This window comes from Mustela nigripes, chromosome 9, assembly GCF_022355385.1.
Source record: "Mustela nigripes isolate SB6536 chromosome 9, MUSNIG.SB6536, whole genome shotgun sequence".
Classification (NCBI taxonomy): domain Eukaryota; kingdom Metazoa; phylum Chordata; class Mammalia; order Carnivora; family Mustelidae; genus Mustela; species Mustela nigripes.
The window spans coordinates 25,245,980-25,263,941 of NC_081565.1; the positions used below are offsets into that span (position 1 = coordinate 25,245,980).

General features: G+C 45.2%; 1 protein-coding gene across 8 annotated transcripts in view; it reads right to left on the bottom strand.

Moving 5' to 3' along the window:
* Positions 1-16,409, bottom strand: part of ZNF462 (zinc finger protein 462) — a 138,493-nt gene extending 122,084 nt beyond the window's left edge. For 5 of the 8 annotated variants that reach the window (XM_059411137.1, XM_059411136.1, XM_059411134.1 and 2 more), the window contains exon 1: positions 13,209-13,973. The gene's annotated coding sequence lies outside the window, so the exon portion shown is untranslated. Of the gene's footprint in view, positions 1-12,517; positions 12,696-13,208; positions 13,974-16,348 lie in introns of those variants that run through there. The other 3 variants (XM_059411131.1, XM_059411133.1, XM_059411132.1) reach the window with 3 other exon arrangements.
* Between the last annotated feature and the right edge of the window lie 1,553 nt (positions 16,410-17,962).

Genomic DNA, 17,962 nt, shown 5'->3' on the forward strand with positions numbered 1-17,962 from the left:
CTACTTGTGATTTCTCTCTGTCAAATTAATAAATAAAATCTTAAAAAAAAAAAAATTGTCCCCCCACAACATTCCAGGGAATAGATCTCTACAAGGTTGAGAGAGGTGAGGCTTTGTCACCATGAAAATACACCACTCCGAGAGGCCAAGGGGTCATCTTCAGGTAGCTTACGAATCCCTCTTGAGCACCCACACACGAATGCGGAGCACGGCGGGGCCCACAGTCGGGCAGAGCAGAGGTTTACAGTCTGGAAAATCTCCCTCTGACCACGCAACAGCGGTGGGGACCATTCATCAATTAGGGCAGACATGGCACAAACATAATCAGGCGGGACTCAAAACACGGAGTTTAAGACCAAGGACAAAACAATTCACATCTGGCAAAGCCCTGGGAGACCTCTACCCCAGTTTCTCTATCAGTGAGGAAGGAGGAAATGATCATTTTTCAAGTGCCCATTATGAACCAGGACCCCTATACCCATAACTCGTAGTCCTTATGTCAGTTCTACAGATTCAATTATCATCTCCCTTTTATTGGGTAGGAAATCACGGGAACAGAGAGGTTAAGTGACTTACTCAAGGTCACACAGCGAGGAAGGGAAAGAGACAAATTTCATCCCGTGCTCATGCAGTCCCATGGAGTTTGCTCTATATACTACACACCACTCTCTTAATGAAGACTCCTCCACAGAGAACTGCATTTCTGCAAAATTTGCGTTCCTGATGTTTCAGCAAAAAATAAGCACCTTCTCCCAGAGATAATATACACATACATGTTTACATATTTAGATATATGTACATATGTATATGTACATGTACACACACACACCTATATATAGTAACCAAATTCCTAGTTGTTCACAGTTCAACGGCACTGAAGTTTAGCCCGTGTGCAAATTTTAAGTCCATTATTTTTTCATATAACTGAATGTCAGAAAGGGAAAGCTGCCAAGTGACAATCTGGCCCCAGTGATTCACGGTGTCACACTGACATACCCACTTCTGATACAGGTTGTTGTTTGCATTTCCTAGAAATCCCTGCCTTCACTGGGGCGATAAACAGTAAACAATGTCCACAGCAACGACAGATTCTTTTTCTACCAGAATACCCTACTGGCAAATGTCATGAATTTGGGGGATAAAAGGGTGTGGTTAATATAAAGTTAAAAATTCTCCCTCTGTTCTCAGACCCTAATGATCACATTGATAAGACAGTACCTCAAACACAGATGGACACTTTTTCACTTCAGGACTATGCCTTATAAAAGAAAGGCTCTGTTCAAATGAATCACATTAAATCTACTGAACAGATCTCAAGGGCTGGAAAAAAAAAATCTAGCCCAATTTGGATTTTTATGTTTCAGGATTCCTATTTGCTGATTTATTAATGCTTTGCTTTTTCTTTTACTCATATTTGACTCTTAAAAACTTCAGTATTTTTCTGTAGCCATCAACACTAGTGACACAATATGTACATGGTCACAGACAAAATAATGTTACCACTGATCTTTCTGCTAAAAATCCTAAAAGATGATGAGAAGGTGGCAAGTAGGGGGGAAAGGAACAGAGAAGAACACCCTGGGAACACTGGAAATTCACTGTTCAGTAGCTGCTTCAAATAAGATCGCTAACATTTACCTGTGCTGGGGTCAATTTTGATAATTGTAGTTGACGTCTAGAAACGGGGTTATGAATATAATTATCATGAAGCAGCAATTGGGCAATCACAACCTAATTAAGCCCACTGACTAGATTATCTTGTTTTTTTCCCCTAATAATCACATAACATTTAACACTTGCTAATTTCAGGACCTATGGGTGATGTTCCTTCATTATTAACAAGCTACAGCCACTGGTCAGAGAAAGAATGGTTGAGGTACTCAAAACACTTGAGACGACCAAGGAGTTGGGAGGAATGTCAGGGACAGCTGACATCTGTTCTTTAAAACCACGTCACTTCTCAGTCCCCCAGCCCCCAAAATTACTAATCAGAGGCAAAACCACAGGAGAAGATGGAATGCATGATTGAGAACTTCCACTCAAGTGGAAGGAAGGATACAATTCTGCTTTCCTGAATGCATACCATTTTATGTGATCTCCACAATGTGCGTTTTCACATTACAGTGGAATCTGCCTTTGAAGAGGCTCTTTTCTTTTGTTTTCAGGATAATGGGAGATTCCACCACCAGGCCTAAATACCTAAGACGTTCTACAGTTACCTCCTTGGACATGCTCCAAGGGTCCGTCCCTCTGCCACCCTGCCTCTCACGTGGCTTGTATTCTCAAATTCAAAGTCCTAGTCCCAACTGGATGTCACTGCTCCCACAAAGATATGTTGGCTCAATTCACCTGCACTTTCTGCAAAGCTCCTGAGGGTAACTTGGGTAGCTGTCTCCTAATGGAGGAACAATAGGGAACCACGTTAAGAACGGGTCTTTATGAGACCAGCTGGTTTGAGGGAGTATCATAGAAGGCTGAGGGCTACTGATTAGGGTCCCAGTAGATGCTACCTAAGGCTTTTAAATCAGAAATTCCACCTGGAGAACCACACGCTTTGGCATATCTCAGTGTTATTCTCTTCCACTATGTATTATTTTTTCTGACCTTTTTTCCCCTCCAGTGAAGGGCCTTTATCTAAGAAAACAATGGTTTTGATTAAGTTTGGTAGATGATAGGGATGGCAGGCTTAAAAAAAAAAAAATGGGTGGCCCCGCGGCTTCCTCAGGACACTTTACAGACAGGGACACATGCTTATCCTCCTACACAGATTCTGGCTGGGAACAGATCACCTGAACAGATCCGTAGCAAAGTTAAGATTTTATAAAACCACGACTGGTTGTTTTGAGGTTAAAGAGTCTGCTCAGCAATTAATGCCCCAACTGCCTGTCTTACAGTAAAGCTACTGTCCTGGGTATCTTCAGGATATTTGGACCTGCTCCATCTCCCTTAGCACAGCTTGTTACTCTATTAAGGGCATTTGTGGTCATCCATGAACAGCAGCTCCCTTACTGTACTGTGATGTTTCAGGGAGAGGCAAATAAAATCCAAACATTCATCATGTCTCTGTGATCTAAATAGAGCACAGGGTGATCACTAAAAGGCGTGGGGGACATTAGCACCCATGCTTTGAAGAGTATCTGTGCTATTTTCCAAAAGTGACCATTAGTGGAACTACTTTTCAAATACGGCCATGTGGCTTTTGGAAACACGTCTCGTGCTTACAGTAAACCAGAGCCAATAGGGGACACTGAGACTTTCAACAGGAGCCCCAAGGGAAAAAAAAAAAGTAAGACACCTTCTTTACTTTAAAAAAAGAAAGAAAGAAAAAAGTCACACAGTGTATCTTTCTGCTGTAACAGGTAGGTGTTCCTTTTTAAATATCCGCATGTAAAACTACAATTCTGAGCTTCGCACAGTACAATTTAAAAATATTTATTCTCTAAATTTCCTCATACATGGTCTCTTGCTGTTTTTCACCATCTCCTCTATAACTCAGAAGAACAAAAACAGAGTACTCTTTAGTTAAACACATTTTGTCAAGCTATTACAATAAGTTATATCTCTCATATCAACTAATATATTACAATTAATTTTCCATTATGCTCAAATTTCCCTTCTAGAACACCAGGATATACTACTGGCGTAAGCAACTGCAAGAGATAAACCATCACGATTATAAGCTATTAGCATACTAATTAATAACAGAGGCCAGCTCCCACCAGCTGAGGGCCAGGAGTACCCCGTGTGTGAATCCTGGATCCCCATTTGCCATCTCCACAACCTTGGGTAAATGACTTTACCTCCCCAAACCTCAGTCTTCTCTACCATAAGAACAGTCCCGGGTTCAGATTAAACGTTAAGCAAATGCTCCCTAGCATTAGTAATAACTCTGAGTCTCTCCAGGAGAGAGACTTTGTGGAAGGTCTGTGGGATATGCCTATTATAGAAGAGTTAGCAGCATTTTTTTTTAATGAAGCCAGTATCAGAAGGGATCATATTTAGTTGACAGCAGAAGGGGGAGAAGTCCTGGCAGCTGAACTCTGACATTTAGCTCAAAATGGTCTCTTCCACGTGGCAACCCTCCCCAGGTATCAATACTCGGGACCAATTACCAGAAGACCATACAAGTAACCATTAAAGAGGAAAAGTTTCTGGGTGAGAAGTACTTGGTATTGAAATCCTTACGTACTTTCTAGCTGGCATCCATTTCTGGGCATCTTCGGGCTATAGCCCGAAGGTCCCCTAGACCAGGCCCCATCTGGGTTGAGTGACTGATACGCAATTACTGACTAATTGGTCACAACACAGAGGGATGACATGACTAGGGATTAGAATGGCTAACCATTTTGGGCCACAAAGGCCTTATTTTGGCTTTTTAGATGCCAGGATCGGATTGACAGACCAGCCTGTGACTCCTGCCTCCAGTGACTGGCTTAATCCCAAAGCGGACTCCAGGTAGCCACCACGGTCCACTCCTTTCCCCTAGGAGAGAAGCGTGTCTTTGTTCTTCCTTCATTCCTTCTAACACCCGCAGCCTAGGTAGAGAAGCTCTACGGAGAAGTGGAGAGAGGACTATCAAGCTGCCGCCCATTAATAATGCAGCGATTTTCTGTTGTGCTAGATTCTTTACTTCGCTCATTGTCCAGTATCCCTCTGTCCTCTATCAGAAAAGCCAGTCTGTAACTGGCCTGAAGTCACATAAATGGTCTTCCAAGCTCAGGTTTTTTTTTTTTTCCCCTTACAGGGTAGCATTGACCAAAGACTGTGGGTCTGAGCACTGGTCTTCATTTCTCACGTGCAATAGGTTCCAAATTACCAGGGCTTTTCTCACTTACTTTATTGCTTTCTTAAAAGCACCGCCTTTCTTCTTCCTGTTGGCTCTTCCGAGTGGATAGACCTCTTCCACTTGGGACTCGCCCATCACTCCCCTGCCTCTCTTCGCTTTTCCGTCTCTCATCCCAGCCGGCTCTCCTTCCCAGCAAATTTCCACCATATAATTATGGCAATGCTTTAGCCAACTTTTCTGTTAGCTTAACAACCTCTGTCTATTTCCTACTTGTGCTGATGCTACTGTTTGCTTTTCTGCTCGGCTAATCCATGTATCCTTTCAAGGCCTAACTTCCCCTACCATGATAGCAGCTGGAGTTCTAATTCACAGGTGCCTTCCAAAGCTTTTCATTAGCAATAGAAACGAGAGGGTTTAGAAACCCATTTCTTAATCTGCAGGTGAGTACTGGCACCTTCGTGCAGCAAACATCTTTCAAGTATCCCACATTGTGCTACCGCACAATTATTTTCTGAGTGATAAGGACAATGTTATAGGCACATTTGTAGTGTCAAAAGGGAGACTGTTCCTTCAGAGGAAATCAGCCCCCGCCCCGCTTCTGGCATTTCCCAGCTCAAGAGACAAGCAAGTACTCAACTGACATGAGCAAAACTGAATATGACAACTCTACCTTCTTAAATCTGAACAGGGAAGAGGGAAACTCCAAAATTTGAAGGCCTTAGCTCCTGTTCTGGTTCAACTGGCCAGATGAGGGCTTAGGGAGCGAGACTAGCCTTCCCCAGCTGGGCTCTGTGGCAGATAAGCCTCTCCACAAATCCTAGGCTTAATTACTTCTGACACAGTTGTCTCGCCTGGGCCTCCAGCTCCTTTTGTGCTCCAACCAATCTGAATCCAAAGGTGTAAGTCTTTGCTTACTCATCTTGGACAAATGCTTAATTTCCTACGAAGTGATCCTTAAAACATTTGAATCAGGATCTACTGGTCCCTACTAGAACTTTCCCCATCTTTCCTCGCGTGGTCTTTGTTAAAAGTCTACTCAAAAGCCTGGCAAATCCTTCTCTGAATCAAGCCGTCTTCATCTTCAAGGATTTATTTTTTGAACAAATAAGTACCTACCAACCTTCCCTTCGCCCCCAAGAGCAGGCTGTGTTCTCTGAATGAAGTTGGGGCTAAGGTGTGGACAGGCACAGCAGAAGTATTTTATTAATATCCAGAAGCAACATGCAGGCAACTGAACAAGCAAAAACATGAAAGCAAGGAAATCAATATCAAAATACCCATGACCTGGCACAAAAAGAAATCTTCCCTCCAAGAATAACTCTTGAAAAAAATGTCTCCAGCTAGGAATTAGGCAAGAACGCTTTGAAGATACCACGTAATCTGCTCAACCAGGATTAAAAGACAATGCATTTGTAGGTGACCATACTCACACCCTCTCTACCCTGCCTCTTGTCTTTCCGAGACCTGAAAAAACCAACCTGGAGTAGAAGCCACATATCCAAAGGCTAAAAAGCTTATGTATTATGCTTCAACCGATAAGGGCAGGAGCCCTTAGAAAGTAGACAAATTTGATGATATTTCTAAACAAAAAATGGAAATCCAAAGCACTTCAATTGACTTTCTATTTATCAGTGTGTGCAGTTCTCCAGAGACAAAGTTCAAGGGGACAAAAGATTCAGAAGAGCTTCCTAGTAAACTGCAAATACAATCTGAATTCATAAAAATCCATTTCCCCTCACTTAGAAACTTCTCTCCCTAGGTCTTCTAAATCCAGGTTCAATTTGGGATTATTCAATTTGGGATTATCTTCTCTCCAATGCCCCCACCCCCCAACCCCAACTTTTTTTTTCTTCCTTCAGTACTGGCATGCAAACCATTCTGTTTTAACTTCTTTCCTGTTCTCCCAGTTCTTCTGGAACATTTTATTTTCGACAGTCAACTCATTTGGAGGAGTGCCACACTGAGGTTCAACTGTTTATAGCGTTAACTGTGTTTCTGCCAGAAGTCCACATCCAGCACTACCTTCTCCAGGCTGCCTCCTGGATTAAGAATTTATGCTTTAGTTTGGAAGAAGCTTAGAAAATGTGGAAACTTCCAAACACCACTCTTCTTTTTATACAAAATGACTTTCACTTGTCCAAGAGGAATCAGAAATGGAACCCACTGCACCCTTCCCAAAGTACTGTCTCTCTAGCTCTCTCTAGTTAAATGTTTCCCATGTTGTTAAAAATTCACTTCAAGGATGACTTCATGACTTCATTGGGGAAAGGTAAATAACTAGCCATTGGTCTGCAAGAGAGAATGGGGCTCCAAGAAGATGGCACATTTTTGGATGAGTCTGGAATACTGGAAAATCACCAGCAATTGTTTTCGAATGGATTTCTATCCCTTGGCCATTCATCAGTATTACAAAATGGCATCTCTGAGAGAAGCCAATTTAAATCCATACCATGTTGCAAAACAGATCCTCTGAGTCCAATTGTGGGCACTTACTTTGGTAAATTGCAAGAGACCCAGACAAACCTCCAAAGAAGGGCATCTGAAAAGGACTCCCAAGCCCTCCCTGAATGACAAACTGTACAAGAGATTAGGCCAATCGAAAGAAAAGCACAGTCTCAAACCCACTAGCTACAACTTGACTGAAAGTCCCATGAACAAAATTGGCCTCTAGAGGGTATCACTTCTGTGAATGAAACCATGCTCAGCCCCAACATGGTAAATTCAACTAACAAAAACCAATACTCCTGCCCCACTGGTGTTTGATTACAGAGTTTCTCAGAGAGGCTTGGACTCTGGAGAGGAGAGCTGGTGTTTCACAAACCGCTACAATCAGAGGCACTGGGGTGGTGGAAAGGGCACTGGGTTGGGAGTCAGCCGACCTGAGTGCTAGGCCTGGCTTCGTTACAACTGAACCTTCTGACCTTGGGCAAGTCGCTGCCTGTCTCCTTGCCAGTTTCCTCTTCAATAAAATGCCGGGGGAAGGGGAGATCTGAAGTAGATGATCTCTCCAAGGCATAAAACGACTAGCTTCCCAATCACAAGTTCTCGGAGTCACCATTTACAGTATACACATTAGTCAACTTTTTAGTGATTTTTATATTCATTTCTACTTAAGGAAGTAACATCTTTGTCCCTCACCCCAAAACTTCAGCTTAATCTGGGTGCTCCCTGGAGTTCTTCAATATTACAATAAATGCCTCTTTTCTTTTCCTTTCTTATTTTTTTTAAGCAACCTTCCCCAAACTAAGGCTTGTGCTATTAAAAGAGCTCAGAACTTCCCATTTCCTTGCTAGGGCTAAAATTAAACTGTCCATTCCTTAGGGCCCAACATAACATCTGCCAGATGTCTTGGCATATCACACAAGAGGAATTTTCTTCTAGCATTATCTACTCTCCTCTGTTTTCTCATAATCAATTAATAGGTCACCAACACCCAGCTAATGTTTTTCTCAAAGCCACTAACTTCATAACTATGTGAACCTCAAAAGGTAATTAATTGTCCAGCCCCTATCTCCCCCAACACACAGAGGCTGACTCCCCCCCACCCCCCGCCAGTTTGCTGGATTGTAATGATAGACCCTGGAAATATTTTCCTACACTTCTTTTGAATTTCCTTCATTTCCACATACCAATCAGCCAATCATATATTCATGCCCTATCCTTTGCAATCTGAGTTCATTATTTATATATTTCTTAATTTGTGAGTGTGGCATTGCGCAATAGCACCCCTGTTCTCCAGTTTTCAACTTGAAACATTCAATACAGCTTTGTCAATGCTCTGTCCCATGAGGCCGTGAGCACTAAGTCTGATAAAGGCATACAGCACAAAGATGATGAGTAAGGTTACCTTAACTAAGAACTTGCAACGCAAGTTCTCAAGACACAAGAACTCAAGACACAAGAACTCAAGACAGACTAGACCCTATTAAAGTAAATCATACAGAAAGCGGAACTCTTCCCGAGACAATTTTACCATTCTTTTCTTTCAGGAAAACTGACCACAAATGCTCTAAAGTCCATTAGTGGAGTTGGATTTCTTTTCTCCTACTATCTTCCAGAAGACTCATTAGAAAGAAAGAATATACACAGAGACACACACGTGTGTGTATACATGTGTGTACATATATATCTTTTTTTTCTATCTTAAAAGTTGTTTCCAATTCCAAGGAGTATGGAAAAAAAAAAAAACCAAGTCCTCAGGGAATGTGGTCAATAAATTAGATGGACATAAATCTCATATGAGAAATAGGGGATACAAAGATCTAACAAGAATCTTTTCTATGGCAACATGCCTCATAGCTCACATATATTTCTCTAGAATGATTTCTCTTTGTGATATATTAGAGCTAAGGAAAAAATTTGCATAACGAGCCTCATCAACCTGATGTCTTGAAAACAAAACAAAACAAAATCTCTGAGCCTTGACATCAAATGAAAATGTTCAATTTGACTGACACTCTTTGTATTTCGCTCATAGCACACTATCCAAAATACGTGTCCCATTTCTAATGTGTACGTTTGGAAAAATGCAAGAATCCCCATCTTTAACATTAAGTGCTTCCCATGTGGATGAAGGGCATCAGAGATGAACATCTCTTAGGTAACCAGTTAGAACATACTCTCAAACTCCAAAATGCCTCTTAGGTAACTAATTTTTTCCTTCTAGGAAAGCTCAACTCTAAGACTGTCTATAAAGACACCAAAACATTTGGTCACAAAGTAAAATATGTGGTGAGTCAAACACTGGACCAGCAACCAGTTTTGTCAGATTTTTTTTTTCCCACTGAAATAAGTAATTAACCAGTTGTCCTGGTATCAACAACAACAACAAAGATATCATGGAAGTTTGCTTCAAGATCAACCTATAATGTATTTGTGTTTACATACATAAATATGGCTAATTAGATGCAAAATTATCTGGTAATTACTTTCCCAAATAACTCTTTTTATTCCATTGCATCTGAACTTCCGAGTTTGAACAAGTAACATCCATACATGCATTAGCAAATCTTATAAGTATTAACACTGACAACATTCCACTTCTGAGCAAAAGTAATGGTATCAAAAGATAACATTCAAAACTGAATAATAAAAGGTCTGATTCCAAGAAGTAAGATTTTTCAAGTGCTCTTGGAAAAGCCCAGGTTTTTAATAAAGAAGCAGAGATCTAAAGAGAAGTATTTTTAAATGAGCACACACATCAGCTGAAAATCTTGAAAACCATACATCTTCGTCTGCAAAAACAGGGTTTTACTTCATTGACCATGGACAATTATCAGCTAAAGAACCATGTATTTCTCCTTGCCTTTCACACTCCTCAGAAGAACAATAACCCTCAATTAATGACACAACAGTTTGGTTTGAAAAATGTGATGTTGTCATATACAGCCTTGTGCATTTACTGAATGACACTGCTACCAGCTACTCAACAGAATATAATTACATCTGGAATCTAAAACCACTTCAATATGCATAATAATATTGTAGACATAGGAATCTTATACACACACACACACACGCACACACACACGCACACATCTAACACATAATGAGAAAGCAGAGCAAGAAAAAAGCTGGTATAAGTCGCTCACCAATGTGTCCCTTATTTCTGTTGAAGCTGGTACCTTTCTATGTCTCTCCTTAGTTGAAAACAAGGTCCAGTCAGCCTCCTTACAATATATTAATTGGTTCTGAATCTCCTCCAAGTTTTCATTCCACTGTGGAGGCTTCCTCACCTATCTTATCAGTAGTCCTCCTAAAATACTTCCAACATCTTCCCTCACCCTCAAGATGGCTACCTTACCTAATGGTAAAGCAACATCTTCATGGTTGGCTTTTATAAATTCCTCAAGCATTTCAGGATTTTGTTCTTTACTTGGATCAATTACATACATTCTCTAGAACTAATCTGTGAAGAACTCCAATCAATGTGTGTGGACTGGGGTAGTACTGGGTCCTTCCTTCAAGTCATCCTCACAAAATGTCTTCCTCAGGACTACTAAATTCTTCCCAATTAAAAAGGTGAAGATACCTGGACATAAGGTTTTCTCCACAGACATAATCTTTTAAAAATTTGTTTCCATAGTGACATTGTTAAGAAGACATCTGATATTTCTGAAGACTTACAGTACTTGAGAACACAGAGAAAAAGAGCAGAATGAAAGGGAAGGGGGAAAACAAAGGAACTAAAAGAAGGCCTTATACACAAATGGAACAACCTGAAGAGAAATGTGGACTCTGGAGAAACTGGGGTCAGTCAGTCTTAGGGTTCCTCTGAGAGCTTGCAGGATTTGTTCTTGTTGTTGTTCTTATCCCTTTTTGCAGAAATCAGTCCAAACCAGACAATAAAGTCTTGCCATGCATCAAATCATGATGAAAACCAAGCCCCAGAACTCCATAATCTCAGCTTTAGGGCCATCACCATCTTCACAATGAGGAAATAACAATTCCTGGTGACTTTTCAGGAGACCTGGAGGAGCTTAAAAGTTGGGTGAAGACCTCGGTGGAAAACGTTTAAGGTTTTTGCCTTGCCTTTCCTGAAGGAGGTCAAAACCCTTCAGGTCCACTCAAAAGAAGAAAAAAAATTTCAAAAGTTTACTTTAAAATGGAAACAAATGCCTCACTAACTTATGAAAGCACTCCTTTGGTGGGAGAAAAATCTGAGCAGCCCTTACAACTCTCTCCTTTCCTTGCATAATGAATAGATGGTGAGGAACCACCACAAGATTTCACCCTGGAAAAGAAGAAGGAGTAGGCAGGCAAACCTCCTCCAGCCATCACCAACAGAGCTTCAAAATGGAGACATCCATAATTTTATAAACACTTCTCATCTCAGCTTTGTCTCCTGGAAACCCGCTCTCCTCCATTTTCTGGTGGAGTTACAACATGACACGGCTTACCTGACTCAGTTCCCAGCTCCCAACCAAACTAGTCACTTCCTCCAAAAACCTGCAAGCCACCTCCAGAAACAAAACCAAAGCAAACCAAACCACCAACACAGACACTCAGACACAACCCCCGGGGAGCTCTGGGAGAAAAGCCCCAACTGGTTGGTCTTTTCCCATCCCAGACGCGTGCTGAAAAATAAAACTTTTTTTTTCCCCCTTTGGGTAGAGGAGGAATATAAAAAGGAACTCCAGGCATCCTCCCTCCCTCTCTGTAGGTTAGAAGCTACAATGAAAAGAAAATGAGGGTTCCTTCAGGAATGGTGAAAAGCCTGGAGAATGAACGTGAGAAGGAGCTTTGTGTTTTGGAGTCTGGACTGGAACCAAAGCAGACAGCTTGCAAATGGAGGACAGGGAGATAAAGAAAGGGAAAGAGAGGGGCTGCTCCAATGGGGGGCGGCTGCGGCTTCCCCTCGTGCCTGGAAGGAGGGCAGACCCCTGGGAACTGCACCAGGAGTGAGGCGACCCCCAGGCCCCTGCCTTCTTTTCTCCCTTGCTCAGAGAGCCAAGCGTGTGTAATGGCTTCTCCTCTCCAGAAACCGTTGTCCTCCTCCACCAGACGCTTCTGAACCCCCAGCCTGGAGACAGCTCCTCAGCAGCTCCTGAACCTGCGCCCCCCCCAACCCCCCCGCGGCCCGTGCCCCCCGCTCCTCGCCTCTCTCCTCACCAGCAGCACCAGCCGCCCCCCCCGCGGGCAGTGCCCCCCCCCCCCCCCCCCGACACATCCCGACCCCGCATCCCAACTTCGGGGAGAGAGAGGGAGAGAGAGAGAGAGAGAGCCAAATACCTGAGGAAGAGGGGGGTGCCAATCCGCACGGCTTTGCCATCGGGCTGGGGACAGGCAGACAGAGAGGGGGAAAGGAAGGAGAGGGACAGAGAAAGAAAGAGGTCAACCCGCTCAGGTCGGGGCGGCTCGGAGCGCTCCCTCCTCTGCCCCTCGCTCGCTCCCTCTGGCTCTCGGCTCAGGTCCCCTCGCCTCCCGCCCTCCGCCCCCCTCTCGGTCCCTACTCCTATCCCCACACTCGGAGCATCCGTCCTAGGGCTCCAGCTCTCTCCTCACTCATCTTTCATTTTCTCTTCTCTCCATAGAACTACACGAAATTAATTAAGCCACAGCGCTCCGCTCCCCCCAGAAGGAGCAGCCAGCAGGAAAAGCACAGCCACCTCCACTGCCACCACCACCACCTTCTCCTCCTCCTCTTCCTCCCTCGCTTCTCCTCCTCCTCTTCCTCCTCCCCCTCCTCCTCCCCCTCCTCCTCCTCCTCCTCCTCCTCCTCCTCCTCCTCCTCCTCCTCCTCTTCTCTCTCGCTTCTTCTCCTCTCCCAACAGCCAGTCCATGCAGGGGACTTCCTCTCCTCCCCGCTCCACCAACCCTCCTTGGCCGAATGAATGAGCGCGTTTGTGCCTCCACCGCCCCGCGCTCTCCTCCCCGGAGCACTCGGACCACCCCGAGGTGGCTGTTAATTGCAGTAACTTACAGAAGAAGCGTCCCGGCGCCGGGAGGTGTTTCGGGTTCTCCAGCCCCACCGCCTCCTTATCCTCTTTCTCTTTCTCCTCTTCCTGCTCGGGTTATTGTTGTGGAAGTTGTTTGGGAGTCTCATGTGCTTCTGCCGGGTCTCAGCAATGGAGGATCGCCATCTTCCCTGCCTTCCTCGGCTCCTCAGACTCGCTGCAGCTGCAGATGACCTGAGATATCCGTCTCTCTCTCTCTCCCTCTCTCTCCCTCCCTCCCTCTCCCTCTCACTCTCTCTCTCTCTCCCCTCTCTCTCCTCTTCTCTCTCCTCTCCTCCCTCTCCCTCGCGCGCTCTCTCTCTCTCTCCCTCCCTCTGTGTCTCTCTCTGAATAATGAGCAACCAGAGGGAGAGAGAAAGCAAGACAGAAAGAGAGAAGGAAGACAATCTTCTCCTGCCACACAAAACGCCGGAGCACCAGGGGGTGCGCGAAGCCTTTCTAATAACAACAACAACGTGCAGGAGACAGGAAGAAAAAAGAAAGAAAGAAAGAAATGAGAAAAGGGCTGGGGGAAAAAAAAAGGGAGAATTATCCAAGAGCTGGAGAAGAGCAGAAGGAGAAGCTGGAGGAGATGCTGAGGCTGCGGCTGCTGTCCCCCCTCCCCCCCGCTGAACCCCAGAAGGAGGCAAGGTGGTTGCAAAGTTAAGGCTGGGACATTGTCTTTGTCACTCAGAGCAACACAGAGCCAGGCCAGTGAGATGCAAGAGGAGGAGGTGGCGGCGGCGGAGGAGGAGGTGGTGGTGGTGGAGGAGGAGGAGGAAGAGGAGGAAGAGGAGGAGAAGGAGGCAAAGGAGGAGGAGAAGGGGAAGAGGGAGATGAGACGAATAAAGACCTGCGGAGAAGGCGGTGCGAGGAGCGCGGCGGCCGGGCTGAGGCGTGCGCGCTCGCGTCCCGGAGGCGCCCGGCCGCCCTGGCCGGCAGAGGAAGCCCCCAGTGAGGACCCTGCCCGGCCGCTCATAGCTCTCCCAACATCAGCCCAGCCCGAGGCGCCGAGCCCCGGCCCCAGAGAGTCCCTCACACGCATCCATCTAGAGGCCAATCTTTGCAAAGAACATACATGGGGAACTAGAGGTTGCAAGTCTAAACCCAGATCAACCACGTGGGGCTTTTTAATCCCTTTCCAGCTTGCGGTGTGAGTATCTCCAGTGAAAAGCTCAAATTGTCCATTACTGGCACGTATTTTGAAGTCTTCTCCCCCGAAATAAAGGCTCATTGTGCATTTTATTTCTTTTCTGATATGGAAAGGGGGAATGGGGGATGGAAGGAACCCATCATTCTGAGCTTCGGAACCACCACTTTATTTTCCTAACTTGTGAAATGTTTTGACGGCGCACCAAAAGGAAAAAAAAAAAATCTACTTAAATAACTTTACACCCTCCAGCCCCGCGTTGTTTGCACTTTCTGGCTGATCATCTAAAGGCTCGGAAAGTAACAATCAGCGCTTCTAATGATAAGGTGTCATGGTGTTGAAGACAAGAGAACCAAGATGAGGCTTTCACACCTTGAATTTTATTTAGTGTAATTTTCCCCCAAATCGTTCTGAACTATCTCTTTTGCAAAGGAATGGGTTCCCCCTCACCCCTCACCAGGTCGAACGTCTCCTAAGGCTTTAATTTGATTTGGGAGGGGTGCCTACACTATAAAAAAAAAAAAAAATCAATACAGCAAGTCAGGAGCAATTGAAGTTCAAGGGCACGGGCTGGTTGTACCATTTCTATTTCTCGCATCCTCGAGTTGGACATCACCAGCAACGGGAGAGAGAAACACACAGCGCGCGGGGCAGAGACCTTAATTAAAGTTTCTTTTGTCCGCGTCTGAATTGGGGGATGTTGGATTCCTTTGCATTGGGGAGCGCGCATCCGGTGGAGAAGGCGCGGTGGTGAAGATCCTGGGCCAGATTGTCCTCTTTAATACTCCTCCTCCGCCACCCGCGCCCCCCCTCCCCGCCGCCACACACACCCCAAACAACAGTCCGGGAAGATATACCCATAAACCCATACAATAAAGGGGAGGAGGAGACGCGCGCGGAGTTGGTTCCCATCGGATAGCGGGCTTTCATAAACAGATCCGACTCCTCATTTTCCAAGATTTTTCCCAATCGTTTATTCCGGGGCAGAATGTCTCACCCAGAGGCACGATTTCACCCCCTCGCAGTCAACACTTCCTGCCCTTTTCTCCTCCCACTCACACTGAAAAGCCTGGGAGCCCTAAAAGGGTGTTGATGGCGGGGGTGATAAATAAATAAATAAATGACACTCTACGCGTGCGGTGGAAGAGAAAGGGGGGGGGGGAGGGCGAGGAGAGGGAAGAGAAAAAGTAGGGAGAGGAGAACAAGGAGGAGAAAGCACAGAGGCGAAAGGGAGACGGGAGTCAAAGAAAGAGAAGAGAAAGAAGAAAGGAGAGAGGACGGTAAGGCTGCTCAGAACTGAAATGCCCCTGGCTTTGTGCAGAACTGGCAGGACTCTCCCTTCCAGGTGCCCGGAGGGACCCGGGGAAGTCCTTCTGCCCCGAGCTCCTCCCCCGGGACCCCAGGGGTGTCTGAGCGCCGGCTGCCGCTCCCCCCACAAATTCCTCGTGGCCACGAGAGGAAGCGCGCCAGGTCTCCGCCGTCCCTTCAGTGCCCCAGCTGATAATTTACCTCTTTGTCTTTAATAAAAAGCTGACTTTCTCTGTCAAGCCCTGCACCGGGAAAATAACAATCGTATTTCAGGTTGAAAGCCCCTATTACCGCTGGGTTTTGGAGGCTGTGATAAAAATCTTCCTCGACGTGAAGGTACCTTCTGGGTTGGCTGGGGTCGGAAGTCCTAAGATGGGGGCCGCCCTTCCCCGGGGGCAGGGTCGCACGGAACCAGGCGGTGGGGAGGGAAGAGGAAGCGCCGGGGTCAGAGGAAACCCAAGGCTCCTGGGGCACCAAAGGGCTGCCCGCAGTCGGGGAATGAGCCCTGGGGAGGAGCCTTTTGAGAGAATGCGAGCGCGCCCCAACACGCCTCAGACCTCATAAACCCACTTGGCAAAGACCCGGGAAGCGGCTGGCCGACCGACTGCGGTGAACTCGAGAAATTAACCTGCGCTACAATTAAACGGGCTGCCGCCCTTTCAGACTCACCTCCAGCGACCGAGACAGAGAGCTCCCGAACCGGCCGCGGGGGGACCTGGCTCCTCCCTCCCGTCCCAGGAGAAGAGGACAAAAAGGGGAGATGGACTTGGAGATGGCCCCGCCCTTCAAACGCTCCAATCCTTGGAAACTAAACCTCCTCTCCAAGCCTCCACGTCTAGAAGGGACAAAGGCAGCGAGGAGCTCCACAGACCGATGGGTGGCTTTCGGGCTTCTCATGTGGGTGCACTGGGGGAAAGGTACAATGGCTAAGTTTCCATTCCAAATACAGGACAGTCTTTAGAAGACCATCTTCTGGTTTAGCAGCGAATTGACTTCCCCAAGCCGAGAAGCGAACTATTGCAGAACTCCCGCAAAGCCCTGCTTTTTGAATGTGGAAAGGCTACATTTTCAATGAATGATGCCATACACAATTTCGTCGACTTCTTTGAGGTCACAACTGCCTTAACTCTCCAACTAAAACAACAGAAGATACTCAACACGGTTGGGGATTAGGCTTTTTGTTTGCTTGTTTTTATTGGGGGCAGTTTTCATTCAAATGATAGTAAAGCAAGTGGATAGATAAAAGCTAGGTCAGTCAAGGAAAGCGCTGCGGCTGAAGGTTTTAGTGAAAACCTCGATAAAGTTGGCACTTAAGCAACTGTAATTATGCTTTGCCATTAGCGGACAATTAAGATAACAGGAGAAAGTTCGCACCTCCTGCTAGGTCATTCCTTAAGAAAATTCACAAGGATAACACAAGCCTACCTGGTAGGATATCTTCTCCACCAGGAAGGTTAATTTCTAAATTTTTCGCATTAAAAATGGAAAAGCTTAGTTTTTGTACACAGCCAACAACGTAAGGGAAGTCTTATGGGGACATGTTGACTGCATAAAATTTGCGTTTTGTTCCTGTATCCCATGCCATTATGTCCTGGAGTCATATGGGATTTCAAGACTTTATTATAATGTTCATGAGGAAATATGAACGTGTTGGAAGTCTGGACTTTCTTCTCCCTTATCATGGGTGACTGGCATGCAGGCTCCTCATAAAGGGAAATTATGGCTCATCAAAAGAGTGACTTTATGAGCATTAACAGAATAATAAATCTTACAATTTTAGTTCAAGAAACAGTGGAGTCCTACAATCAGAGTGACCCATGCAAATATGATCTACTTAGGTGCCCACCTCTAGAAGGATTGGGGTAGCCTATAAATTATTTTGGCTTTTTAAAGGTTTAGGAAAGAAAGGCACCCAGATCTCTCAAAGAAGTGTTTCCTGGGAGGAAAAGGGCCTCTGTCACCTGCAGGAAGGAATCATGGAACTAAGAGCTGGTCCAGAGGCCACATTAAAAAGACAGAATTTCAACTGAAACAAGAGCTATTCACTCCTGTTCGTGTTCTGTCATTGTTACAATATTTACATTATATCATATAAAAAAAGAAAAGTCCTCCTTACAAAAACTATTTAAAAAAAAAAAGCCAACCCAAAATTCCAGTTTATAACCCCACTTTCTAAATTCCAGCTGGAAAACTGTTCATGCTGATGATTTTAGCAAAACAAAGAGCAAATGAATTGAGTATGGCTTTTTCAGAAGTCTCAATTATTCCATCTTTAAGCATTTG